Source organism: Mauremys mutica, chromosome 6 (assembly GCF_020497125.1).
Source record: "Mauremys mutica isolate MM-2020 ecotype Southern chromosome 6, ASM2049712v1, whole genome shotgun sequence".
NCBI classification, from domain to species: domain Eukaryota; kingdom Metazoa; phylum Chordata; order Testudines; family Geoemydidae; genus Mauremys; species Mauremys mutica.
This window is the reverse complement of record NC_059077.1, coordinates 104,947,868-104,975,721: the sequence shown is the minus strand read 5'-3', so window position 1 is coordinate 104,975,721 and position 27,854 is coordinate 104,947,868. Positions and strand designations below refer to the sequence as shown.

Here is a 27,854-nt window from a genome sequence, read left to right as displayed (position 1 = left end):
TGCTCCTCCTTAATCTTCTCTTTGTTAAACTACATAGATTGAGCTCTTTGAGTCTATCACCATAAGGCAGGTTTTCTAATCCTTTAATCATTCTCATGACTCCTCTCTGAACCCTCTCCCATTTTTAAACATCCTTCTTGAATTGTGGGCATCAAAACTAGACACAGACCAGCAACAGCCACACAAGTGTCAAATATACAGTTAAAATAAACTCTCTATTCCTATTTTAAAAGCCATATCACAAAATGACATTTCATTTGAATAAGGTAATAAGGAAATTGATACAAACTTACCAATTCACCACAATATGCTCCCAAGGCAATCACTGACCGGAGGATTAAAAGTGTAAGACACCTCAAGTTTTCCCTGTAAAATATATTATAAAAAAATTTGTTTTTTTAAAACATTTTTACATTCATAACAGCAAATCTTGATTCCATGAAAAAGACAAAAATAGTAAAAGTGGCACATTGTAGGTGGACAGCATCTACAAATTAACACTGCTGCATAACAGCATAATAAAGTGGAATTCATACAATATATATTTATGCAAAAGAGTATAGTACATAAAGTATCAAATAAATGTCAGATATACTAAATGATATGATTCATAAGACATTCTCTGATGAAAACGTTCATGCTACATGAATTGTGTAATTAACTACAATACGTATTTATAATCTCCTTCCCGACATGCTATTCTACTAAAAACAAATGTTATTTCAATGGACTGTTTGTTTTTTTTAAATTAAAAACAAAACAAAAACACAAAACAAAAAACCCAAACAAACAAAAAAACAACAACCCTGATATCAGAATCAGAGGTAAATTGTTAGCTTGTTAAATACCCATGAGTCATTATCAATGCCCATAGTTCTTACACAGACATGATGTTAATCAGCCTGGTAAATTATATTAATGGTTTGTGAAAACAAGATTTTAGCCTTGCTACTAATAAAGCTAACATCCATCAACCCAACTTACCCAAACCCAATGTCAATCACTACCCTATGGTGATGCATTTTATCTCAGTTATTTAACCCTTTCCACATTGACAGAAAAAAACAGTGCTTTATCAGGATGCTCAAACTACATATGGGTCTAATCCTGCATTCTCTGCACATGCCAAACTCATTGAAGTCGACTAGAACTTGGGATACACTGTCAGTGTAGAATCTGGTTCTCCAGTATATATCTGAAAATACAAGTACGAAAAGGGTGCATTTAAAAAGCACCTTTACTTTTCTTTGTGCATATCTTTATAATTTATTTCAAGATGAATTTAATTAGCTTCTAATTCCATTTCACACAGCATATTGCATATTATTCGCAGCTTGGGAAAAATAATTCTTTTTTATCACTCAAAAATATTGCTTTATAATCTAACTTCTTCTAAGTCTCTTTCTCCTTCTCCCAGTTCCTTCCATTTACAACCTCTTCCGTCTGTTTTTGTGGCATAAATTGCTCTGATGACCCTTCTGGCAAACATTCATTCCGTATGTCAGCTGCCAGCCAATGCTAAATTATTTTAACTATTTATATGTATCCTTGTGAATGATGATCTATCACAAGTTCTCCTTTTCTCCTAAAATGGGTAACTGCTGAAAAAGAACTATTTTTCTGTTTACTATTTTACAAAGTTAGAAAATTTCAACTTAATCTTCCATTTCTTTGCAGTTCATGACCCCCAAATGTGTGCTTTAAGAAATAAACAGTAATCTACAATAGTTTGTTGAATTCAATATCTTCCATAATGTAAATCCTCTAGCATTTACCAATTTCTATTAAGCTATATCTTTTCTTTAAATTAAAGTATAATTATTTTCCTAAATGGAAAAAGGCTTGTTACAAATCTTATTAACTTGCATTTTCCATTGCATTTAGGGTTTTTTTCCCCTTCCCAGTGCCTACCTAAAGTTTAAACCTGCTTGCTGAAAAATGCCAAAAAGCTGCAAGCAACTGACAGGTGAGGTTGAAATATCATGCTCAATCAGATGATAATTATGAATATCAATATCTGACATTTTTAGGTGAAAATTTCAGAGAATGATACTAACATGAAATGACAATTCCTGGAAAGTGAACTTTTGGCTTTGGATGTAGAAGACTGGATACTCTTCTGGAAATTCTTACAGTTCTGTTTTTACCACATTATAGCAGAACACAGAACCACCCTCTGAGATATTTATAATTGGTAGACTTTCTCAAATGGTTACTTTTTTGTTTTTGTTTTTTGGCATTGGACTATTCATACAAAACTGTCATTAAATGAGCTACTTTCTAAACTTATGAGGACAAATTCTTGGTTCCACAGAGACAGTTGCAGTGAAGTCAATGGGAATTGCACCTTTGTCACTAAACCAGAATTTGGCCCACAGAGTTTACCTCTACTCAAAAAATTATTTAATACTCAAGGTGAAATCATTCCCTCATACCTAAAAACACAAGTCATTGAAAAGGAAAAAAATCTCTATAAGGATCCCACTATGGGCTTTGGACTGGACTGTCACTAGCGAAATGAAGAACTTCATATGTAGCATCGAAGTAGGCTTATATTAACATAATTATCTCAGAGAAGCAACCCCCCTTTTGCAAGCACCACTGTATGTTTTGAAAGTTATCTCAGCAAGTGATGCTGTAAGGAGAAAAAATAAAGAGAGTCTTAAAAATGAACTGAGACTAAGGGCAAAGGTCTCTTGTGAGATCTGCACAATACTACCCAGCTTTGTTTCCCCCTCCCATCCCCAGTGATGTGTAAATTTTCCACTGATATTAATGGGAGATGCACATGACAGAAGCCGAATACCACTTAACTTGACTATGCTTGAAATGAGGATGTTGCCATTAATGTTTTCACAGACATCCCACAGAGGCATTTAGGAGGCTATTAAAGTTACCATAGTAAAAACCTTTATTTCAAGACTATATTGATGGGTTTAAATTAATAGTCATGATACGTAGACATGAGGTGTAAATGAGGCACCCAGGGAAGTCATTGTATACCACCACTGTGGAAGCACTGGGACAATGTAAGAGTATACATAACTAGGAAGATTGCTAGAGGGTGAAAGAAGGATCCAAATCTGGGCTTGAGGTACCTCATTCCCAGGTTTTGGTTTGTTTTATTCTGAGCAAGTCTGAATCAACAAGAATCAAGACTATCTGGCCTATTAGTAGCTTTTTTATTATACGTACTAGGGTAATGCCTAGAGGTCCCAATCAGAGACTGTGCCCCATTCTGCAAGGCACTGCCTACACATATGACAGAAATATAGCTCCTTCCTCACAGAGCTTACAGTCTAAACATAAAATGACAGGCAATAGGTGGATACAATGTAGGTGTAGCCATGCCGGTCCTGGGATATCATAGAGACCAGGTGGATGAGGGAATATCTATTGGGCCAACTTCTGCTGGTGAGAGAGACAAGCTTTTGAGCCACACAGAGCTATTCCTCAGGCCAAAAGCTTATCTCTCACACCAGCAGAAGTTGATCCAATAAAAGATATCACCCTCACTCACCTGGTTTCTCTAACAGGTGTGTACAACAGACAGGAGAAGCACAAGTTAACAGTGAGACAGTATGCCATGCACTAGGGACTAACAATGAGATTTTTTGCTATAAGCTGCGAACGTATCAGTTGAAAACAACAGAGGAGGAGAAAGATCTGGCTGTATTGCTTGATCACAAGATGACTATGTGATGCAGCTGTGAAAAAGTCTGATTCAATGCTACGATGCATCAAGTGAGGTATTTCCAGTAGAGATAGGGAAGTGTTATTACCATTATACAAGGCTCTGATGAGACCTCATCTGGAATACTGTGTGCAGTTCTGGTCTCCTATGCTTAAGAAAGATGAATTCATGGAGCAGGTGCAGAGAAGGACTATTGGGATGATCAGAGGAATGGAAAACCTACTTTATGAGAGGAGACTAAAGGAGCTTGGCTTGTTTATCCTAGCCAAATGAAGGCTGAAGGGTGATATGATTGCTTTCTATAAATACATCAGAAAGATAAATATCAGGGAGGAAAGGAGTTATTTAAGTTAAGGGCCAATGTTGATACAAGTACACATGGATATAAACTGGACATCAAGAAGTTTAGGCTTGAAATTAGACGATTTCTAACCATCAGAGGACTGAAGTTCTGGAACAGCCTTCCAAGGGGAGCAGTGGAGCCAAAATCCAAAATGTCTTCAAGTCTGAGCTTGATAAGTTCATGGAGGGGATGATGAGATTGCCTGCAAAGGCGTGTGGTCCATCTGCACCTGCTAGTAGCAAAAGTCCCCAGTGGCAAGAGATGGGGCACTAGATGGGGAAGGCGCTGAGTTAATATGGAGAATTTGTTCCCAGGTAGTTGGCTGGTGGTCTTGCTCAGGGTCCAGCTGATCATCATACTTGGGGTTTGGAAGGAATTTTCCCCCAGGTCAGATTGGCAGAGACTCTGGAGTGTTTTCACCTTCCTCTGCAGCATGGGGCATAGGTTATCTGCAGGTTTAAACTAGAGTTAATGGTGCATTCTCTGTAACTTGAAGTCTCTAAACATGATTTGAGAACTTCAGTAACTCAGCCAGAGGTTAAGGGGACTAATAGAGGAGTGAGTGGGTGAGGTTCTGTGCCCTGCCATACCCAGAGGGACTGACTATATGATCATTATTGTCCCTTTTGGCCTTAAAGTTTACAAGTCCATGAGGAGCATGGGTAATATTTTCAGTTATGGACCAAAGTAAATAATTGTAATAATAATTTTGTCAGCAAAGTTTTATCTAGTCAAATTAACAAATAACCAACCCCCCCACCAAGAATATATAAAAAACCACAACAAGTACATACACCACCCTAGTTTCATTTAACTTTTTTATTTGGTTCTATAATATTAGGTAGGCATAACACATTCAAATAAGCTAATTAATAACTAAGGGTTTGGGTTTTTTTTTAAATAAGAGTAATATGTAATGACCCCTCTTCCCCCATTTGGCATCCGAGAATCCTGAATCATCATTTGGGTACTGCATGAAGAAGCTATATAATTCTTATTTCTATGCTGTTTTCTAACAGACAGGCTGCATATTTTTACCCCTGACAACCTTGCCATTTTAAATTCCCAGTGCCTTCTAGGTCTGAAATAAGTATAACAGAAAGCCATATAAAACTGACAGCCATTAAACTCACTCCACTCCCCCTTTCACACTGCATATATGCCAGACATAAGCAGCATTAGACATTTCAGACACAGAAGCTCATTTATTAAGTTCCATAACAAGAGCCAGGATTTACTGAAGTTGTCATTAATGTATGCATGCTGTCAACTGGTCTCCCCACTGCCCATTTGGATCACATCCACCCTGACACCTGAGACACTCAAACCGTAGCCTATTGACAATAGGAGCATAGCCTGAGTGCTAACTATCTTGCTTAATTCATTGATTCTTCAGACTGATAACACCAGATAAATGGGAAGTTCCATCCTTCCTCTGAGTTTTATCAGCATTTAACCATTACCCAAGAGATAATATAGTCACTCTGAAATGTGATCTAACCATTTGGATGTCAGTCTTGTCCTGTATTACAACTTATCTTTTGCTCACAAAATTGAACAAGGATCTGCAAACTACTCCTGAAGTTCCACTTGAAATGTACATTCTGTCTTTATGAGTTCATAATTACTATTGTAATTAATTATATTTTCCCCCAATAGTGATAGATTAGTATTACTTATTGCCCTTCTGTCTTCCAAGTTTGATACATTGTGGTCATTGCCTATTCATTACATTTTGCAACAATTGATTTCTATGACAACTCAGACATAAGATGCATGCTTAGTTACACTAATTGTCTCTCACAAATGTGTGTGGGGAAAAACATTCAGGGCTTCTTTAGCATAAGATACAGCACCATCTGAACATCACTACCTGCCTCTGGGTGTTACAGCTAATGAGGTATCAGTAACTTCTGATCACTAAGAAAAACCAATAGTTCAAGATTTTGCATATGACTGCAGAAATATTCTCTTACCATTTAAATCAGCACAGAACCTGCAAGGCAGAACATTTAATATAGTGTGACTAGCTCACAATAGTCAAATACACATTCCAGCTGCAGATATTTTTGTTTATTCCACTGATATTACCCAGGGATAAGTAATACTATTTGCACTGCCATTTAAAGCTGCAATATTAAAATACGTTCCTGAATTTTTTTTGACTAACTCTCCAACAGCTGTGGTCAAATTTGTGCTTAATTATCTATTATTTTAAATATTTTACAATTAAGCATGTATGGTTGTCTTATATATTGACTACAGATAGGAAATCAAAATACTGACCAAGGCCCCAGTCCAGGAAAACATTTAAGCATGTGCTGAAATTTAAGCATGGGCTTAGGTCCCAATTATTTCAATGGGTCTAAGCCAGAGGTGGGCAAACATTTTGGTCCGAAGGCCACATCTGGGTGAGGAAATTGCATGCAGGGCCATGACTGTAGGGCTAGGGCAGGGGGTTGGAGTGTGGGAGGGGGTGCAGTGTGCAGGAAGGGGCTCGGGGCAAGAGGTTGGGGCACAGGAGGGGTGCACGAGAGGGCTCAAGGCAGTGGTTGGGGTGCGGAGGGGTGCGGCAGGGGGCTCAGGGCAGGGGTGCAGGAGGGATGAGGCAGGGGGTTGGGGTGCGGGGTGCAGGAGGGATTCGGGGTGCAGGGTCCGGCCCGGCGCTGCTTACCTGGAGCAGCGCTGAGGTGGCAGCAGCACGCAGCAGGGCTCAGGCAGGCTCCCTGCCTGCCCTGGCCCCCGCACCACTCCCAGAAGCAGCTGGCACCAAGGCACCTGCAGCCCCTGGGGGAGAAGGGGGGCAGAGGGCACCGCGCGCTGCCCTCGCCTGTGGGTACCTCCCCCCGAAGCTGCCATTGGCCGCAGTTCCCGGCCAATGGGAGCTGCAGGGGGCAGTGCCTGAAGGCAAGAGCAGCGCACGGAGCCCTCTGTCCCTCTCCCCCAGGGGCCGCAGGGATGTGGTGCCGGCCGCACCTGAGCCACAGGCCGTAGTTTGCCCACCCCCGGTCTAATATGGGAATAAAGGGAAACAAGAAGACTTTTTATCAATACATTAGAAGCAAGAGGAAGACCAAGGACAGGGTAGGGCCACTGCTCAGTGAGGAGGGAGAAACAGTAACAGGAAACTTGGAAATGGCAGAGATGCTTAATGACTTCTTTGTTTCGATCTTCACTGAGAAGTCTGAAGGAATGCCTAACAGAGTGAATGCTTATGGGAAGCGGGTAGGTTTAGAAGATAAAATAAAAAAAGAACAAGTTAAAAATCGCTTAGAAAAGTTAGATGCCTGCAAGTCACCAGGGCCTGATGAAATGCATCCTAGAATACTCAAGGAGCTAATAGAGGAGGTATCTGAGCCTCCAGCTATTATCTTTGGAAAATCATGGGAGACGGGAGAGATTCCAGAAGACTGGAAAAGAGCAAATATAGTGACCATCTATAAAAAGGGAAATAAAAACAACCCAGGAAACTACAGACCAGTTAGTTTAACTTCTGTGCCAGGGAAGATAATGGAGCAAGTAATTAAGGAAATCATCTGCAAACACTTGGAAGGTGGTAAGGTGATAGGGAATAGCCAGCATGGATTTGTAAAGAACAAATTGTGTCAAACCAATCTGATAGCTTTCTTTGATAGGATAACGAGTCTTGTGGAGAAGGGAGAAGTGGTGGATGTGGTATACATAGACTTTAGTAAGGCATTTGATACGGTCTGGCATGATATTCTTATCGATAAACTAGGCAAATACAATTTAGATGGGGCTACCATAAGGTGGGTGCATAACTGGCTGGATAACCGTACTCAGAGAGTAGTTATTAATGGTTCCCAATCCTGCTGGAAAGGTATAACAAGAGGGGTTCCGCAGGGGTCTGTTTTGGGACCGGCTCTGTTCAATATCTTCATCAACGACTTAGATGTTGGCATAAAAAGTACACTTATTAAGTTTGCAGATGATACCAAACTGGGAGGGATTGCAACTGCTTTGGAGGACAGGGTCATAATTCAAAATGATCTGGACAAATTGGAGAAATGGTCTGAGGTAAACAGGACGAAGTTTAATAAAGACAAATGCAAAGTGCTCCACTTAGGAAGGAACAATCAGTTTCACACATACAGAATGGGAAGAGACTGTCTAGGAAGGAATACGGCAGAAAGGGATCTATGGGTTATAGAGGACCACAAGCTAAATATGAGTCAACAGTGTGATGCTGTTGCAAAAAAAGCAAACGTGATTCTGGGATACATTAACAGGTGTGTTGTGAGCAAGACACGAGAAGTCATTCTTCCGCTCTACTCTGCACTGGTTAGGCCTCAACTGGAGTATTGTGTCCAGTTCTGGGCACCGCATTTCAACAAAGATGTGGAGAAATTGGAGAGGATCCAGAGAAGAGCAACAAGAATGATTAAAGGTCTTGAGAACATAACCTACGAAGGAAGACTGAAAGAATTGGGTTTGTTTAGTTTGGAAAAGAGAAGACTGAGAGGGGACATGATAGCAGTTTTCAGGTATCTAAAAGGGTGTCATCAGGAGGAGGGAGAAAACTTGTTCACCTTAGCCACTAAGGATAGAACAAGAAGCAATGGGCTTAAACTGCAGCAAGGGAGATTTAGGTTAGACATTAGGAAAAAGTTCCTAACTGTCAGGGTGGTTAAGCACTGGAATAAATTGCCTAGAGAGGTTGTGGAATCTCCATCTCTGGAGATATTTAAGAGTAGGTTAGATAAATGTCTATCATGGATGGTCTAGACAGTATTTGGTCCTGCCATGAGGGCAGGGGAATAGACTCTATGACCTCTCGAGGTCCCTTCCAGTCCTAGAGTCTATGAATCTATGAATCTAAGCACATGCCTATATGCTGTCCTAATTAGGGATACTTTCCTTAATCAGGGCTATAAATCAGTGTGCTTGTTCTTTATGAACTGTCAGAGATTGATATAAGGGATTAGGTTATTTTCTCACTCTCTCTGCACTGGCACTATTGCACATTCCTTAGCTGCACTGCTCTTGAACAAAAGTAAATAAAGCCGGTTATCAAATCAGTTATTTGATCACTGTTTTCTTTGGGACCTTACTGTGTATTATATTAGATCAGAACAAAACCTTGTGTGGACTCTCTTATTTGAATGTCATGTAGGGAAGAACCTGAACTGAATGCCATCACATGGCTGGCCCTTTAGGTGAGTCAGATGCCCAGGGTACTGGTAACAAGCTCCACTAAAGGGGATAATTACCTGGTGGAACGGGGAGCCCTTTGGGGCTAATAAAAGGCTTAGGAGAGCTCAGCAGGAAAAGCTCTAGAGGAGAAAGGAAGTTCCAGAGGAAGGGAGCTCCCAGCCTGCCTGAACTAGGCAAAAGCTCTCTAGGCAGAGAGGACTGGGAGAGAACAGGGACAAGCATGAAGCGCTCTCCAGGCAATGGAGAAACCTGAGGCCTTATAGCGGAAGAAGCTGCTGCTGGAACAGAGACACTTTTGTTTTGTGACTTATAAATTGTATCTGGACTCTGAGGCGAGAGCCTTTAAACCATCTGTAGCAGGGTGGACCCTGCTCCGGCCCTGAGGGCTTGGAAAAGCAGCCTGGCAGGGCTTGAGAGCTGCGGCTGGAGGCTGGGCTGATGGGGAAAGTGGCTACAGCTGGAGGCCACGCCCCAAACTGAAGCCCTGGGGCTTATAAGAGGCAGGGAAGCTAGAGCCCAAAGAGAGTCTCTCTCTGCTTCAGAGAGAGATGGGCCTAGCTGCTTAGGGAGCTGAGAAGGCACCTAGGGTGAAGCAGGGCTGGGAACAGGCTGAGGAGCTGGGGAAGCTCCAGCCTGGAAAGCCCCAGGCTGCGGCCTAGCTATAGGGCCAAAGGTACTGGGGGTTGCAAGGGACAACCCAGGGGTAGGACAAAGCAGCAGGTCCAAACCCCTTTGCCTGTGATGAGTGGGCTGATACTGCAGTCTGCCCCAGGGTGTGGGGCTAGACCATGACTGTCAGTAGCCACTACTGAGGCAAGGCGGGGATAGTAGCGTGGGGTTCCCCTGGGAGGGGGAGACCCAATCATAGATAGGGGGCACCGGGTCCAGGGAGGGACGCCGGGGCCAGGGAACAGGCGGGTCACCAGCCTGCCGAGGGCGCTCCAGGGCTGGACTGAGGGACATTCTGGGACCAACCAGCAGGAGGCGCGGCAGGGGTGAGTACGGCCCGGTTACACCATCATTCAAGTGCCCCTTTCAGAAGGCTTTATTAAAGGGAGATATACTACTGTAAAGTGTTTGGCTTCTCCTTGACTGGGCTGTTTAAGTGACTTCATTGGTACCTCATTAACTGGGTGACACTAATGCAGGCCGCAACATAGCCCCACACAGCCATAAGGGGTATTCAGGAGACCATGGTGACCTATTTTACACAAGTCTATTTAAAATACATTTAACATTTTCAGTATGTACCTATTATAATTTAGGGTAAACATTAGAGAGGAGGTTTTAAAACAACCCTCCCAAACCCACTAAACAATTCATCTAGAAATTCTATCTAAAAAACAATCACAAACTTATTGGAAGACAGCAGAAGATGTAGAGAGAGGCAGAGTAAGGTTTCCTGGGGCCCTGGGCCAGAGCAAGTGGGGACCCTCTTCCCACCCCTTCCGCCTGCAGCCTCGTAACCCCTTTTGCTCCTTTCTGCCCCTTCTCCACCTCACTGCAGCCCCAAGGCCAGAGAAGCTCTGTCCCCGCGCCACAGCCCTCGGGTGCAGCGGGGAGTGAGAGCTCCTCCAGTCCCAGGGCTGCAGCGGGGGTCCAGGTGCTGGGGCTTCTCAAGCCCCGCCTGCCTAGCACTTCTGCTGGATAGTGGGGTCCCCTGTTGCCCTGTGGCTTCCAGGGCCGGCTCCAGGCACCAGCCCAGCAAGCAGGTGCTTGGGGCGGCCAAGGGGAAGGGGCAGCACGTCGGGCTCTTTGTCAGCAATTCGGCGGCAGGTCCCTCGGTCCCTCTCAGAGGGAAGGACCTGCTGCCAAAGTGCCGCTGAAGAAGAAAGCAGCGCAGTGGAGCTGCTGCCGAAGTGCTTCCAATCGTGATCGTAGCTCCATCCCCCGCCGCTTGGGGTGGCAAAAACCCTGGAGCTGGCCCTGATGGCTTCTGCTGGGGACAGGGTCGGAGGCTGCTGGAGTGGGTGGCTTCCCCCATCCCACGGCTTTTTCCCAGGGACGGATGGGTTGGGGGCTGCTTTTGGGGACTTTCCCCATCCCACCTGCCCAGCTGGCCCTGCTGCCAGGGAGCAGGGTTGGGGTATGGGGGTTTCCCCTGCCCTGCCCGGCGGCAAGATTTTTTTCAGGGCCCCCCAGTTGGCTGAGGCCCCCAGGCACAGGCCCCGTCAGCCCAAAGGCTAATCCGCCAGTGGATATACAACACAATCACACTATAAAGTTATGTTCTGAAACCCTGTATTCTTATTGGGCCAAATCCCCAGCTGGTGTAAATTAGTAAACCTCCAAAGGAGTCAGTGAAGTTATGCTAATGTACACCATCAGAGGCATTAGTCCATGAATGTTTTATACTCCAGTATAAAACAGTAGTTCTTCTAACGGCTGTTTGGTGGCCTATAGGAAATGAGTTAGTGATCTTAATTCCATATATATTGGACAAATATCTACATTACAAAAAAACATGGAAGGCCTAGTCTGATGCATCATTGTCATCACATCACAGGGCTGCCTCTACCAAGCAGTGCTCATGCAGAATGCCTGCAAGAGTTTAAAGCCATTGTCCCCAAACGGACGTTTGAGAGATGCTAGCTGTGGTATCTTTCAGTTGCAGGGTAACTGCATTGTAACTCTCCTCTGTAGCCTGCCCGAGAAATGCCATCCCTGATTTCAGGCATCTGGCCATCACCTCTCTTTTGGCAGAGACCCATATCTCACTCGCTCTTGACCAGGTGTTTAGGCTTGCAGGCCCTTGGCACTTCACTGTGATTATCCATAGCAGGTCTGACTAATGTTCATTCCTGCTCTTTGTTTTCTCTTCAAGGACAATGACAGTGATTTACCAGGAATCAAACAACTCTTCCAAAGCAGTGTATGTTTATTTAAAGATAAAAGCACACAGCAGAAACATATAAAAACAAATGTCTAAATGCATTACCAGTAGCTCCTCATCATTCCTATCTAGCAGGTTTCAGTTTTTCATCTTGATTTTTTCAATATTTCTGCCTAATCATGTGATGAATTCCCCCCAACTTCACATATTCCCTCCACTAACTTTTCCCCAGTAAGAGCTTAAAAAGAAAATGCAGTTTGCTAGCCATTAAAAAATAAATAAATCCTGTTTTAGTTTCCCTGAAAGGTTCTGTCCCTTGGGCAGTAAAGGTGAAAGGAACAACAAGAATCTATTTCTGTATCCTCTTTCCATGAATTTGAATTGGTCTGTAACAAAACACGTGTCCTCCTTTCATCCCATAGGTAAATAAGTATTGGGATATGAATCATCAAAGGCTATGGTAGGATGTCTGTCTTTCAAAATTTGGCCCAGAACTTCCTACAAGAGTTCTGCTTATTTGTATAGTAGCACTATCACTCTAAACTCGGTTTATGGCCTCAGACTGGGATTAAGTGACTTCTGAATCCATGCTGAGCCAAGAAGGACATAGGTCTTTGTTCTCAGGGGGTGTCTTTTTAACAGTGCAGTGCCCTCCAAAAGACATGGAAATAGCAGGTGAGAATGGAGAATTGCAGATATGGCATTTTTATAATTTTTTATAAGTTTTCCTTTTTATTATTTTCTTGTTACTTAAAAAAAAAAACTGCTAGAGACCTTATAAAGACAGAAAAGTAAACTGGAAAGATCACAGCAAGAATCCCGAAACATGCCAAATATTTCAAGAGTGCTGACTCCCTGTAATGCTGCCTCTTATTTGAAGAGGAGGAACCCATTGTCCTGAACTGGTGTCTGAGTTGGCAGAAATTCAATTTACTCACGTTACAACTGCAGAATTGTAAAGCAGTATAAACTGCAAGAGAAGTGTATCAGTCTGTTTGGAGTGTTTATTTTATATGATCTTGCAAACCCCTTGCCTGTGGTGGAACACGATGTTATACATGACAATGGGCTGAGTCAATCATTCTGCAATCAGCAGCATTTGAGTATCCACTGTACTTTACACAGTCACACCTGAAGCAGAATGAATAGGAGCAAGTAAATAATCAGCGTGCCCTGGAAGCTGCATGCTGTCACCATTGGAAGTTTAATGGCAGTATTCAAACAAAAGACTTACATACCAGTTTCCCTCAGCTTTCAGCTGTCTTACTTCTATTTCAGGGCTGTTAACATTAGGATGTTAAAAGAACATGATGACTGGTTTATTGCATGTACATATATTGATACAAAGTAGAGTCCTTGTGGCTAGACCTGTTTAATTGCACTCTACCAGTTATGCAGGGTTGGATGAAATCACATGGGTTAACACATTAAGAATGTGGCACACATTTTTCAATACTGTAGCAGAAACATTTTTTGTTTTTTCTTAAATAATGAATACAGATCATAGATCTTAGATATTGAAGAATCCCATGTGGTCAATCAATCCATTCTATTATTAATGCAGGGTGTTTCTGTACACTATAAGTTCTGCTGTTTTGTAAATCTAGTGTTAAATGCAGCCAGTGACAGGGCTCCCACCATTTCCCATCTCTCAGGATGTTTTCCTGATGTTCAGTATACATTTTACCTCTCTCATGTCTACACTAGCACTTTTGTCAGTATAACTTATGTCACTAATGTTGTGTATTTGGTTGTCATGGTTTTGTTGCTATGGCAACTGAGTTAGATTATTATGGGTTAGCTCAACCGGTTTCAACCGGCTGAGGTGCTCTCTGTATATATGTAAAGAAAATGGAGGTTTTGGTTAGCTGCCTGCTCTCTGGCCTCAAGTGATTGCTTCCTACACCGGCTGCCCCAAGGATATAACACTGGCGACGAGGGTGGGATTCCGGTGCTGCTCCAGTAACAGAAGGAAGTAGAAGTTAAGGTAAAGAACAAACAAACAAAAAAGCTGCTTGTTGCACTGACTGTGAAAGTGAAACTAAAAATCATGGCTACTCTGACCAGGCCCCTGGAGCCTTTTGATGAGAATACAGAGCAGTGGCATGTGTATACTGAGCGTTTTGAGCTTTTTGGTATTGCAAATGACATTACAGAAGCAAAGAAGGTGCCAATATTCTTAACTGTTGTAGGGGCTAAAACCTACTCTCTGCTACGCAGCTTACTACACCCTGTTAAGCCTGAGACTAAATCTTACAGTGACATTGTGGAAATCCTGGGGTCTCATTTCTCCCCAAAACCACTGGTAATTGCTGAAAGATATAGGTTCCACAAAAGAGACCAAAAGGAAGATGAAACAGTTGTACAATTTGTAGCCATTTTAAAAAAGCTAGCAGAACACTGTGAATTTAAAGAAATGTTACATGATGCCCTGCGTGACAGGTTAGTGTGTGGCCTGTACAGTGAAGCTATACGGAAGCGCCTACTGACAGAGGCTCAGCTTACCTTACAGAAGGCTGTTGATATTGCTGTCTCCATGGAACTGGCTACAAGGGAGGCACAATACATCGGTGCACCCCCTAGGGTGCAAAAAGTGTCACAAGAACCGACCCACAAAACTGTGCAGAGTCAAGAATGTTACCGCTGTGGTAAGCCGGGTCACCAGGCATCAGAATGCTGGTGTAAGGACCTGGTGTGTCGACACTGTGGCAAAAAGGGACACATTGAGTGTGCCTGTAAACAAAAGAAAAAGAGGCCTGTGGTCTGGCCGACAAAAAGAGGAACCCTGCATACCCTAGAGCAGACACAGGATGATCAAGGTGACACCTCATCGCAAGAGGAAGTGCCACTGCATGTTTTGTCTTTGGCAATGGGCTCACATGAATACTGGGTAACCCCGTTATTGGATGGCAAACGTATACGCATGGAACTGGACACCGGTGCAGCCGTCTCACTGATCTCCGAGACTGTGTATAAAGAAAAGCTACAGCATCTTCCGCTTAAGGCAACAAAAACTGTTCTGAAGACGTATACGGGAGAAGCTGTGCCTATGCTGGGCACTATTGATGTTAAGGTGGAGCTCAATGGACAGGTGGCTAAATTGCCACTGTTTGTGGTGAGAGGTAACTACCCAGCCTTAATGGGTAGGTCTTGGCTTGGGAAGATTCAACTGAACTGGGCAGAAGTGCACCGGATGACTAAAGAAGAAACCAGTCTAACCCCTATACTAAGGAAACATGCTGCTGTTTTTGGAGATGATTTGGGAAGTATGAAGGGAATCACTGTGACATTGAACATTAAACCTGGCAGTCCACCAAAATATCTGAAAGCCCGAACTGTGCCATATGCCATCAGGCCAAAAGTTGAAGCAGACCTGGAGCGCCTGGTCACCAATGGAGTCCTAATACCAGTTACCCATAGCTCATGGGCCACTCCTATCGTTCCAATCGTAAAGAAAGATGGCTCTCTCCGGATTTGCGGTGATTTTAAAGTCACTGTCAACCCAGTGTTGTGTGCAGAGCAATACCCGCTTCCCCGCATCGATGACCTCTTCGCAGGCCTGGCTGGGGGACAAAAGTTCAGTAAGATTGATCTGAGTCAAGCATATTTACAGATGCACGTCGATGAAAAGTCCCAAGAGCTGTTGACTATTGTGACTCATAAGGGGCTTTATCGATACTGTCGTCTACCCTTCGGAATAACATCTGCTCCCGCCCTGTTCCAGAGGGCTATGGACCAGATCTTGTGTGGCTTGTCAGGAGTTCAGTGCTATCTGGATGATATCCTGGTCACTGGAAGAAATGAAGAGGATCACTTAAAGAATTTAGAGGCTACCCTACAAAGACTGGAAGAGTATGGCCTACGAGTTCGCAAAGACAAGTGTGAATTCTTCAAGCCCTCTGTTGAATATTTGGGACATATCATTGATTCTGCAGGTCTTCATAAGGCCCCTGCAAAAGTTAAAGCTATTGTGGAGGCTCCCCCACCTCGAAATGTAAGCCAGCTGCGCTCGTTTCTAGGACTCCTGAACTATTATGGAAAGTTCATCTCACAGTTAGCCACACTGCTAAAACCACTTCATGAGCTCCTTGGGCAGAACAAGGCCTGGAAGTGGACTGAAGCCTGTGATGTTGCGTTTAACAAAGCTAAGGATGCATTGCTAAATTCTGAAGTTCTAACACACTTTGATCCATCCTTACCACTGCAGTTGGCCTGCGATGCCTCCCCTTATGGAGTGGGAGCAGTCGTGTCACATATTATGCCTTCAGGAGAAGAGAGACCTATTGCTTTTGCTTCACGCACTCTAAGCAAAGCAGAAACTAACTACGCCCAAATCGAACGTGAGGCATTAGGAATTGTTTTTGGAATTCGGAAGTTTCATCAGTACCTGTTTGGGCGAAAATTTACTCTTCTCACAGACCATCGACCTCTGACATCAATTTTTGGACCTTACACAGGCATTCCCCCATTAGCTGCTAGTCGTATGCAACGTTGGGCATTGTTACTTTCAGCACACACATATGAAATCAAATATCGGAAATCCACTCTACACGGCAATGCAGATGGCCTCTCAAGGTTGCCTTTGCCGGTCAAACACCAAGATAGTGCCCACAAGGAAATCTTCTACTTTGAACAGGTAGAGAATACACCCATCACTGCTACTCAGATAAAGAAGGCAACTCGCGTTGACCCAGTATTGTCCCACGTTATGGACCTGGTGATGCATGGAACATCTCGACAAACCTCTCCGGTCTCATCCGACCTTGTTCCCTACATGTCCAAGCAGACGGAGTTATCGGTCCAATCTGGTTGTTTGTTGTGGGGGAGACGTGTCATTATTCCACCACCACTGAGATCACAGATGTTAGAACAGCTACATTCCGGTCACTGTGGAATAGTGCGCATGAAGGAAATTGCACGAAGCTATTTTTGGTGGCCTGGACTGGACAGCGCTATTGAAGAGAAGGCAAAAGCTTGTATGTCATGTCAGGGTGTGAGGAATGCACCCCAGTGGGCACCCCTACACCCATGGGACTGGCCTGAAAACCCGTGGCAACGTATTCACGTTGACTTTGCTGGCCCCCTTGAAGGAAGCATGTTCTTGGTGGCAATAGATGCCCATTCTAAATGGCCAGAAGTCTCTATAATGCAGTCCACTTCTGCAGAGAGTACTATCCAAAAACTACGAGGACTCTTTAGTCATTTTGGTCTGCCAGAACAACTTGTGAGCGACAACGGACCGCAGTTCGTTTCTCAGGAGTTTCAAAATTTTATGAAGGCAAATGGGATACACCACATCACGTCAGCACCATATCATCCGTCCACCAACGGATTAGCTGAAAGATTTGTGCAGACAATGAAAAACGCTTTGAAATCAGCAAGGGGACAACACTCCATTCAAAAGCGTCTGGATACCTTTTTATTTTCCTACAGAAACACACCTCATGCTACGACCCACGCATCTCCGGCCTTTCTAATGATGGGACGACAGCTGCGCACTTGCTTTGATCTGCTGAAACCTTCTGAACCCCGACAAATTGTGCAACATCAGCAGCAATATCAAGTCATCAGACGGGCACCCAGAGCAAAAGACCGAACCTTTAGCCCGGGACAGCCAGTTTTGGCTCGGAATTATACTTCCAGAGCTAAATGGGTTCCGGCCACAGTCATCACTCAAACAGGACCTGTTTCCTACACAGTCCAGACTGCAGGGAATCTTACCTGGCGGCGACATGTAGATCAGCTGTTGCCAGGTCATGCCAGTCCTCAGGACCCATCTGCAGTTGAGGGGTCTGACTTCACCTCTTCTGGTGAGGGATCGAATCACGAGTCACCTGTTTCTGACTGTTCTCCTCCATTACTGCCGGCGGCTGAGATACCCCTTTGCCCAGCACGAGCTGATACCACCTCCTCACCTGTTCGTGCTGTGGACCCTGAGCCCCTAGTGCTTTCGGGTGCAATAACACCAGTAGTTCGCCGTAATCCACCTAGAGACAGAAGGCCTCCTCATCGGCTGGACCTTTAGCTAGGGCGAACCCACGGTTACGGGGCAAAATAATCCCCAGGGTTTAGCCGGGAATGGAGGCAGTCTACCCTCCTTCTCTAGTCTAGTGTGTGTTTTATTTAGGGGATGTTCTTATTAGGGGGGGAGGAATATGTTGTGTATTTGGTTGTCATGGTTTTGTTGCTATGGCAACTGAGTTAGATTATTATGGGTTAGCTCAACCGGTTTCAACCGGCTGAGGTGCTCTCTGTATATATGTAAAGAAAATGGAGGTTTTGGTTAGCTGCCTGCTCTCTGGCCTCAAGTGATTGCTTCCTACACCGGCTGCCCCAAGGATATAACAACTAAGGTGTATGAAAAAACAACACAAGTTACACTGATGCTCTCCTGGCGACACAGCTACAGCCACTCATTGGGGGTGGTTTAATTATGTCAATGGGAGAGAGAGTGCCTACACGGGACAGCTTACAGTGGCACAGCCGCATCAGCATAGCTCTGCCACTGTAGGCTCTATAGTGTAGACGTGGCCTATTCCATCGCATAATTTCAAATGATATTCCATTGAACAACTCCAAGTTCCCTTCCATCCAAAGAAAGCTTTAAGTCCAAGGTTTTAAAGTCATAAATGATAGAAACTGGAAAAATCCATGAAATCATCAAGTCCACCCATGTTCCAGTGCAATATTGATCTGCAGGTTGCACAGCCAGCCATATCCTTTTGCAGAAACAGAAAAGTAAAAATTATTTAACAAGTGGCTAGGGTTTATTAAAAACAAAATAAAAAAAAATCTAACAGAACATTAGATTTAAAGCAAACCAAAACACCACCCAAACGACACCAACACAAATATGGAAATCCAGAGGATATTCCCACCTCCATGAAGAATATCCTATTTGAAAAGATGCCATTGATATTTTCATCATAAAAAATAAAAAGAAGGATCTCAATTTATCATTGAGTACACGGGTGTTATCATGTGCATATCTCCTAACTATGTGTATCATATATAATAAGCAAGGGACTCTGAAGGCTCCAAAAGTTTTTTTTTCTAAATACCTACCCTCCCAGTGTCAAAAAATGTAAGGGATTTAGTGAGGGAGGATGGTCCAGTGATTACAGCACTAGTTTAAGACTTTGAAACTTGCATTAAATACCCCTGTGTGACTCTGGGCAAGTCACTTAGGGCCAGATTTTAAAAAAAGGTATGTAGGAGCCTCAAGATTCAACTAGGCATCAAGGGGGATTTTCAAAAGTGACTAGGCACTTGTCTGCATCTTTAGGAACTTAACTAACTTTAAAAATCTATCCCTTAGTCTTGCTCTTTTCCAGCTGTAAAAATGGGGTTAATAGCTCTTCCCTCACAGGAGTGGCATGAGGATGAAAACATTAGAGATTGTTGTGACAGTCTGGAAATCTGTCTATGTGAATTTATGAATTCCAGTTTGACTTTATGAACTCTCTGTATGTTTATAAACATATCACTGTCTTTCATTGTATTATTAAATCATACCTCTTGTATTAAGGGGAAGGGACACTGGCACCTGGGAGTCTTCCCCTGAATGGGACAGACAGTAAGGATCATTAACAATTGAATACATTTGGATTAGGAAGACAATGCAGATTCCCTGGAAAAAAACTACTTGTTTGCTAATTATTTGCATCCAAGACAAATGGGTTTGTGCATGTGAATGCACAAGACTGGGGCATGAGTTCTCATGCTGGGACTCTTGAACAAAACTTGCAGAAGAGCCTTGAGTGTGCTCAAGAACACCTGTAAAAGATGGGGCAGAGAGAGAGTGGGGGCAGAATAATTTTGGATCCTTTGGAAGACACTGATTGTGACCCAAAGGACACTTGGGAGAGTGAGGAAACTGAAGCAGGGTCTTGCACGCAGGTGTTTATTTTTCTATAGATCCGTATATTGCTTGTGGTGTCTCTGTGAGTAAAGTGTGTGAGAATTTAGACAGTCCTTTGCAGTGTCTATGTGCTACTTGATTATACTGATATGTAATCCACCAAAAGGGAAATAGTATACCAGAGGACCCACAGCTTCAGTGGAATTCTGATAGCTACTGGGGAGACTTGGGAGAACCACGACTAGTTTCAGGGCTTAGCCAATTGGATTGTGGGTCCCCCAATGCCAGTAGGTGTGTCAGAGTCAGAGCCAGACAGTGATTAAACTATCCCTACATCCAGCAAGCCAAATGCACATGGGACCCAATGTTTGGGCCCAGTACAGGAGCCTGGTCCAAAAGGATTGCTGATCAAGGTTGGAACAATTGTGAAGTACTCAGATATTACAGGTGCCAATGGTAGACAGAAGATGGTGTTACAATGCAGTTATGCTTTTGAATTAGTGTGAAAGAAAGAACTTTGGTAACTATGTAAGGCCATTACATTTGTGATAACAGTTTTGCATTGTTATGATACATTAACATGTTCTGATTTCTGCTGTGCCATGGACCAAGTACACAAAGTACCGAGTTCAACAAAGGTAAATGCTTGATGATAACCTCAAAGTGGCACAGCAGAGACAAAACTACTTCTGGGTGTAGTGAGATTTAACCCCTTCAGTGTTTAATGTTAATCCCATCAGCACTGTGTCACGTTCCTTATCTCTGTTTAAAGTGCATATAACTTAAATGACACAAAAACATTTTATCTGCACTTTGATGGCAGAAGAAAGAGACAATGATAGCTCATCAAAAGAACTAGGGAGAGAACTGTAGGGGGCCATTTAGCAGTCTGGCAAAGAACCCAGCAGTGGTATTCATCTGTATTCAAAGAAAGCACCCACAGCTTGGGGCAGGATTCTGGAACTGGACAGACTATGACACCTGTAAAAGCAATTTAGGAAACTGGTAAGAATAGGGGAATTGGAAGAGCAGGGCTTTTGTTGTGTCACAACTGATGCAAGCAAATTAGAAGCTGAACCTTTACCAAAACGAGATGTTCAAATTGAAATAGTATGTGCATCACAAAGGCTTAGCACTTCCATCTTCTAACTAGAAAGATATTAAAATACTAACAGTGATACATACAATATTAACCTAGGTAGACATCTGGAAGTTTCCACAAAGAAATCCTAATATTTTTCAGAGATATGAAAAAAGATTAACCTTTATTATTTTTGACAAAGAGATTGTATTGACAAAAGTTGCTTACTCAAGGTGAATTTTCTCTCTACGAGTGACACAGTATTATCTATCTGTGATATCTGATAAACATTTTGAAGATGGTTGGCTACGGAGCTAAAAGTTGAATTCCATCTAAATAAAAGTTGCAGAATTCAAAGTAAAAGGATATAAAAATATTTTCATCTGGAATTCAAAGAGCAATTAGTTATTGTGCAAATAAAATTTTAGTGAAGTATTCCATATGTAACCACTTGTTTTTAATTAACACAGAACACATGTGGGTCACCACTAGCTGAATCTTGAACCTAGGAGGGAGACGAAAAGAAGCATCCCGGTAGAGAGACAGTTGAATCAGAATACATCAGAGACAGACATTTTAATGAAGATTAAACTTGGGGCCTAACGTAGCCAACAGTGTTTTTAAAGAGTGAAAATAATTGAAAACAAATACTGCAAAAGAAATAAAGAGTTTCAGAAACACTAGATAAGGCTGTGAGAGGAAGAAGTGCTACCCAGAAGTGGCCAGAATTATGAGGAAGGTTGCAGATAGAGATGGGGGGGTCACAGGTCATCTAACCAGTCCATTGTGGGGGAGCGTGCACCTAGGAATTAAGCTGCCATTAGTGAACTACCACTATTTCTTGGGGATAGGAAAGAATGTCATGAATGCAATACCAAGTTTATTACAATAAAGCCATTAAAATAAATGGATCAATTAGATTTTTTTAATCTTATAATTGTGTTAATAAGGCTCAGTTACATTTGCTATTATTAAGTATGCTAATATATGAATATTTTACTGATCCACTACATGAAGATTAAAACTAAGGTAATTGTGCACATGTATCAATCCATTCATCCATCATATGGATAAGAGGTTTATTTATGTTTAGCGATATGGGAATATCTTAGCAATAACTTATACCAGCATCTATCCCTATGCAAACACATTTTCACCAACAGATTGCAATGCAACATCTCTCTCCAGGTATGCCCCAAGCAGGCATCCTTTCTGGGAATGACTTTACAGCTCAAGTAAATCAGTGTTTCCAATGCTGTAAAGTCATTCTCAAAAGTATTGCTATTTAGAGACAGCACAATAAAGAACAATATCAAGGAATGAGGCACGGTCCCCTGGGATTGTAGTAGGATAGGAAGCAAAATACAGTACTGGGGTTTCAGTGTGCTGTTTGCTAGAGATCTGAACTCTAGCAAACAAGCCCCTGTGGGCAAATAAAGAGAAAGTGTGCTTAACCTCTCTTCACCTATTAGGATGGCATCAGAGACATTTTACCTTGCACTTTACAAGGTTTACCTATCTCTACTCCTGGTTTGCATCAAACCCAACCTACACAAGTGCTCAATGAACTCCCACTTCTAAGGATAAAGTATTGGCAGGCACGGGGCAGGTGATATGATTAGGCATTGCCTTCAAAATGAGAACTTCATTTAGGACACAGGCTAGTTTAAATCTTGCCTTCTCCATCTTTGTTCTTCTTTCAGTGCAGTACCATCAGGGTATTTTAAAGCAACAATGAAGCAAGAACAGGGACAATGCAGATATTCTAAAGATTGCTTTACAGACATTTTTATTAAAATAAACTTCAAACCTGATGCGCCCTGCTGCTTGTGTTAGGGTTGCCAGGTGTCTGTTTTTCGACCGGAATGCACCATGCGCTGCCCCCACCCTAGAGCCAGGTCCACAGCTCCCATTGGCCAGGAACCAGGAGAAATGGGAGCTCCAGGGGCAGTGCCTGCAGGTGGGAGGGCAGCACACAGTGCTGCAGAGCCTTCCTGGCTGTCCATGCATCTAGGGGCCCCAGGGACCTGGGAGCCCGCACCTCCTCCCACATCCCAAACCACTTCCTGAGCCCGGAGTCCTCTCCCACACTCAAACTACCTTCCAGAGCCCGCACCCCCCATACGCCAACCCTCTGCCCCAGCCATAAGCCCTCCTCCTGCACCCCAAACCCCTCATTCCCATCCCCAATCCAGAGCTCACACCCCCAGCTGGAGCCCTCACCCCCTTCAACCCCCACCCCCCTGCCCCAGCCCAGAGCTCCCCCTACCCCCCACCCCCCTGCCCCAGCCCGGAGCCCCCTCTTGCACCCCAAACCCCTCTTCCCCAGCCCCACCGCAGAGTCCAAACCTCCCCTGCACCCCAAACCCCTGTCCCTCCTGGAGCCCCCTCATCCCCACCCTCCTCCCAGGGCAGGAGCCCTCACATACACCCCAACCCCCTGCCCCAGCCCAGAGCCTGCACCCCCAGCCGGAGCCTTCATACCACCCCATGCCCCAACCCCCTGCCCTAGTCTAGTGAAAGTGAGTGAGGCTGGGGGGATGGAGCGAGTGGAGGTGGGACCTTAGAGAAGGAGCAGGGCATAGGCCTGGCCTCTGTGCATGGCAGGGCACGGAGCGGGGCAGAAGTTTTTTGGTTTTGTGCTATTAGAAAGTTCCTCTGTGCATGGCAGGGCACGGAGCGGGGCAGAAGTTTTTTGGTTTTGTGCTATTAGAAAGTTGGCAACCCTACTTTGTGTAGTTATTTACTCCAGAACAGGGTGGGTGTAAAATGTACTGTTCTCATTTAGCAATAATGCATGCCCACTTTGCACTGGCATCAGTGAATACACAAGATACAGGGCAACAGTGGGTCAGGCACCCAGAGCTCAAGAAAGGTGCCAAGGTTGACACATACATGCTGTTAAATCTTGCGTCCGCTACTGCATAAATACACTTTCACCACATTGGCTTTAACTGGTTAATTATTGTAAAATACTAACACCAAATAACTTTAATTAAACTTTTCTTAGACTAACAAAATTATGCATTTTGTATGCCATGAATGGCCCTGGTCATCAAGTCAATCATTCCAAGATTTTAATCCTACAGAATTAGTACCCTTACTGGCCTCTCAATTTCAATACAAAGCATATAGGGTTTTTATATTGTCCAGCCACTTACACTGTAAGAACTTTGTGATATGAACTGTCTTTTTTCTTATGTTTTTTCTATGACGCCCACTACAAAGGGGGAACTGCTACAAAACAAAACAAAACAAAACAAACAAACAACAGTTCAGATAGAGGAATACTTGTTTCTAAGAACAACTGATCTCCCTGAGTAAAATTATGTTCCTAGCAAATGGGCCAACTCTCCACTTGCATAGAGTCTCCCTTCTAGTTTATGCATGTCCTCAAAATGTGTCCTCCTAAAAGTTCTGACTTATGTCAAAAGAATCAAAAAGTTTTGGTTGCCCTTTCCTAGTGCTCCTTTAGATAGTCCACCACAAATAACTGATGCACTACAGAAAACCATTTCACTTGTTATGAAAACTCCATAGTACCACATAAAATTATTCAGAATTTCCCATAACACCATGCAAGCAAAAAATTCCTTTACTAATTAGTTAGGTGATGTGTTACCCAAATACCACAATACATATAAGTAGTAAACAAAAAGTAAAAATAAATTATTCATTATGACAGAGTTATAAAAAGAACCAAAAGATTACACATTGATTTCCTTTGGTCATACACCACAAGTCTTTTGATGTAACAAGGACTTAGAAGTGGGATTTCAACTCCTTTATTTATGACATATTTTTACTATTGCAGTAAATGAAAGGCTGTAATTCAGGTCAGAAATTTGAGTTGTCATGAGAAATTTTGACATGACAAGCAAGTTGTGTATTGTAAAAAAGGAGGATTTATTTGAGGGATGTTTGTTGAAAGCCAATTTTTGTATTCATTCTGTGTACTAAATTTTTACAAATCCAAAATAAAAAGTGGAGGAAGAGTTGGGAGTGACCCTTGTATTTAGCCTAACACTTTCCATTATAAAATAAGTGGCTGGTGTGATGATTTGGGGAATCTATCTGTTTCCAAAATTCCCAAACAAGACAAAGAGAGAGAGATGACAAAGCAGGAGTTCACAAAAAAACTCCATGAGGGAAGAAGGGGAGACTGAGACAGCCATATGCGAAGTCTTGGACAAGACAGGACAAAAGGAGGAGCCACCGGTCAAAGAAGATGAGCTGGAGAGAGAAGGTTCCATGTTTCAGAATACAAACAATGCACTGCAACAGAAGGAGCTTGATGGCCCAAGAGGACTCTGACCCCAGCTCCAAGAATGCCCTCAGGAGAGGTGAGAAAACTGAGGCAGGGAAATGCCTATATGGCTTATTATTTTGTATAAATCTGTGATTAATAAAGAGCAATGGTTTTAGAATCCTGCACAAAGCCTGTGTGTTATACTATTAACAGCTCCATTTCTGTGAAAGGGTGTGTTTAAGCTATAGGAGGGGGGCGGGTCTGATCGCTTATCACTGATTCCAGGGGCAGCATGGTCACAGATAGACTGAGGATCTGCACCCCAAGGTAAGAAAAGAGCCAGGGTTCGTTTCAGACGTAAGAGGCTTAAAACACTTGGGGAAGCATACGCCAGACACCCAAACAGCAGTCTGGTGAATGGCCCAGAGGGGGGTGCAGTGCAGGAGCTGTGACAACTGGGAACATCTGTAAACTGCCAGAGCAGCAGTAGCAGGATGCATACTAGGGGAAGAGATGGGGAATTAACTGGGGGGAAAACACTCCCTACAACTCTTGGGACTGGAGGGAGAGACAGCATGCACTGGATTTTCCAATTCCCTCTAACTATTCCTCAGGACCCACCATATAACACCACCTGTCCATCACTGCCCCTCTGGGATCACCGTAGGGGGCAGGAACTGACCCCCCAGTTCTATCCTTCTGTCTGGGATAACAGCCTTCTACTGCTGACAGTAAAGCAGATAGTCTTATACCTCAAGTGGTAGCAGTCTGTGCTGCTTCAAATCCAGCTGAGGATGCATGATTCGGGGGGAAAGGGGAAGTTTACAGTTGCACATAACAGAACTTGATTGTACCTTTTCCTTAAAAAAGGAAAACAAAAACCTACATTATTTTGGTTACAAAGGGAAAATACCTTCAAGTTAGGAAATGCCAGATTTAAGGTTACTTGTGCAACCTTAATTCTTCCTCCTTGGGCATAAGCATAATAAAAAGAGTTTTTATTTATATGATCATATTCAGTTTGTTCCTCAGCCTCTTGTAGTGCACTGGATGGACACGTAAGGTGGCAGAATTAAAGCTGGGTACATGATATTGCAACCGAAATAATAAAGTTTCCAAAAAACAAAAAAACAACCCTCACCCACATCCTACAATGGGCCAGAACCTTAGTGTTTGAAATTGACATTGCTCCATTGAGACAATTGAACAATGCCAGGTTATACAAGCTGAAAATCTGGATCTGGCCCCATGCATGGTTGCATTGGTATGACCTAGATGTCACTGATTATCATACTCCAAATCTATTTCTTATTAAAGGAACACTGTCAACTTAAAATAAATAAATCTCACTTTTGTATAAACATGTATATGTGATATCAAAATTATTGTAATTGAACAAAATTAGTGCGGGAAATACCTCAACTTTGTCAAATGCAAAAACTATGCTAAATGACAGCATTTTGTGAATAACCAACTGGGCCCTGATCCTGCAAATACTTAACATTGCTCACATGAGAAGTCCATTGTAAAGAGACTACTTACATGTCAAATTTAAACACGTGCATTAGTGTTTTCAGGACTGGAACCATAGTCGGTTCTTCCTTGATATTTTTACAGCTTTTATCAACAATAGAAGAGCAGAAAAATCCCTTATAAAACAATTTTTAAAACCAAAATCAGGACATAGTATTTAAAGGTGCTGTATCAGAAGCTGGAGTTTAGGGTGTAGCTTATTTATTTATTTTTTAAAGAAAGTTCCTTTTAAAATGCTGACATTGATAGTCTCTCTTTGACAGGAAGATAGTGACCTTTTGTAATTTCAGCAGAATATTTAAATGACAAGATCTTCAGAGCAGTCGAATGAATCCTGTCCTATACACATCATACTGTAAGTGTGTGAAGTGAGCAGTATAGTTGGAGTGTACTTGTTATGCAGAGGCTGGGTAACATCTAGGCTAGCTATAGTAACTACATCAGCAGCAAAGTTAAACAAAGCAATGGTGGCAAATGTCACAGTTACAACTTCTATCCCTTTTCTTTGTGGGAACGTTTAATACAGAAAACTAACTATGAAGTAACAGTTCAATGTTTCTAGCTGTGTCAATTTTGACTGACTTTGGTGATTCCTGGTTTGCCCAGCCAGGCTGGTTTTCTTGTTCTTTTTGATTTATCTGCAGGCTACTTAGGGCTAGTCTATACTAGAAATGCTACAGTTCCTACAAAAAGCCTTGTTAACAGGAGTTCCCCCTAGGGTGGTTTCAAGTCTTCAGTCATTACTGTTGGGGTAGATGGAGGCTCACTGCCATCTGGTGGAGGGATGAACTTTCCAGATTCAGCTTTTAAAATAAATGCAATGTAAACATTATTTTTAATTGGGCGAAACGAAGGACTAAGTCTTCCTGAGAAGCAGAGAGATTGAGGGGTGGGGCAAAGCTGATAAGCCACCATAAGGAGCAGAGAGGAGCTGGATGGTAGACATAAGCTTCCTTGAGGATTGGAGTGGTGGGACTGTGTGGACAAAAGTTTTTTTTGTTTATTTTTAAAGCATAACTTTCAACAGCTTCTCTCCTCCGGATGGTACGAGTTAAGCAATACGGTTTCTAACTGCCAACAACTGT

The 27,854-nt window shown here is 43.0% G+C and overlaps 1 protein-coding gene across 1 annotated transcript in view; it reads right to left on the bottom strand.

Annotated features, from left to right (window-relative positions):
- PTPRD (protein tyrosine phosphatase receptor type D) overlaps nt 1–27,854 on the bottom strand; it is a 1,658,801-nt gene that overhangs the window by 1,263,549 nt on the left and 367,398 nt on the right. Inside the window, exon 5 of the mRNA XM_045020490.1 lies at nt 294–366. The gene's annotated coding sequence lies outside the window, so the exon portion shown is untranslated. The remainder of the gene's footprint in view (nt 1–293; nt 367–27,854) is intronic.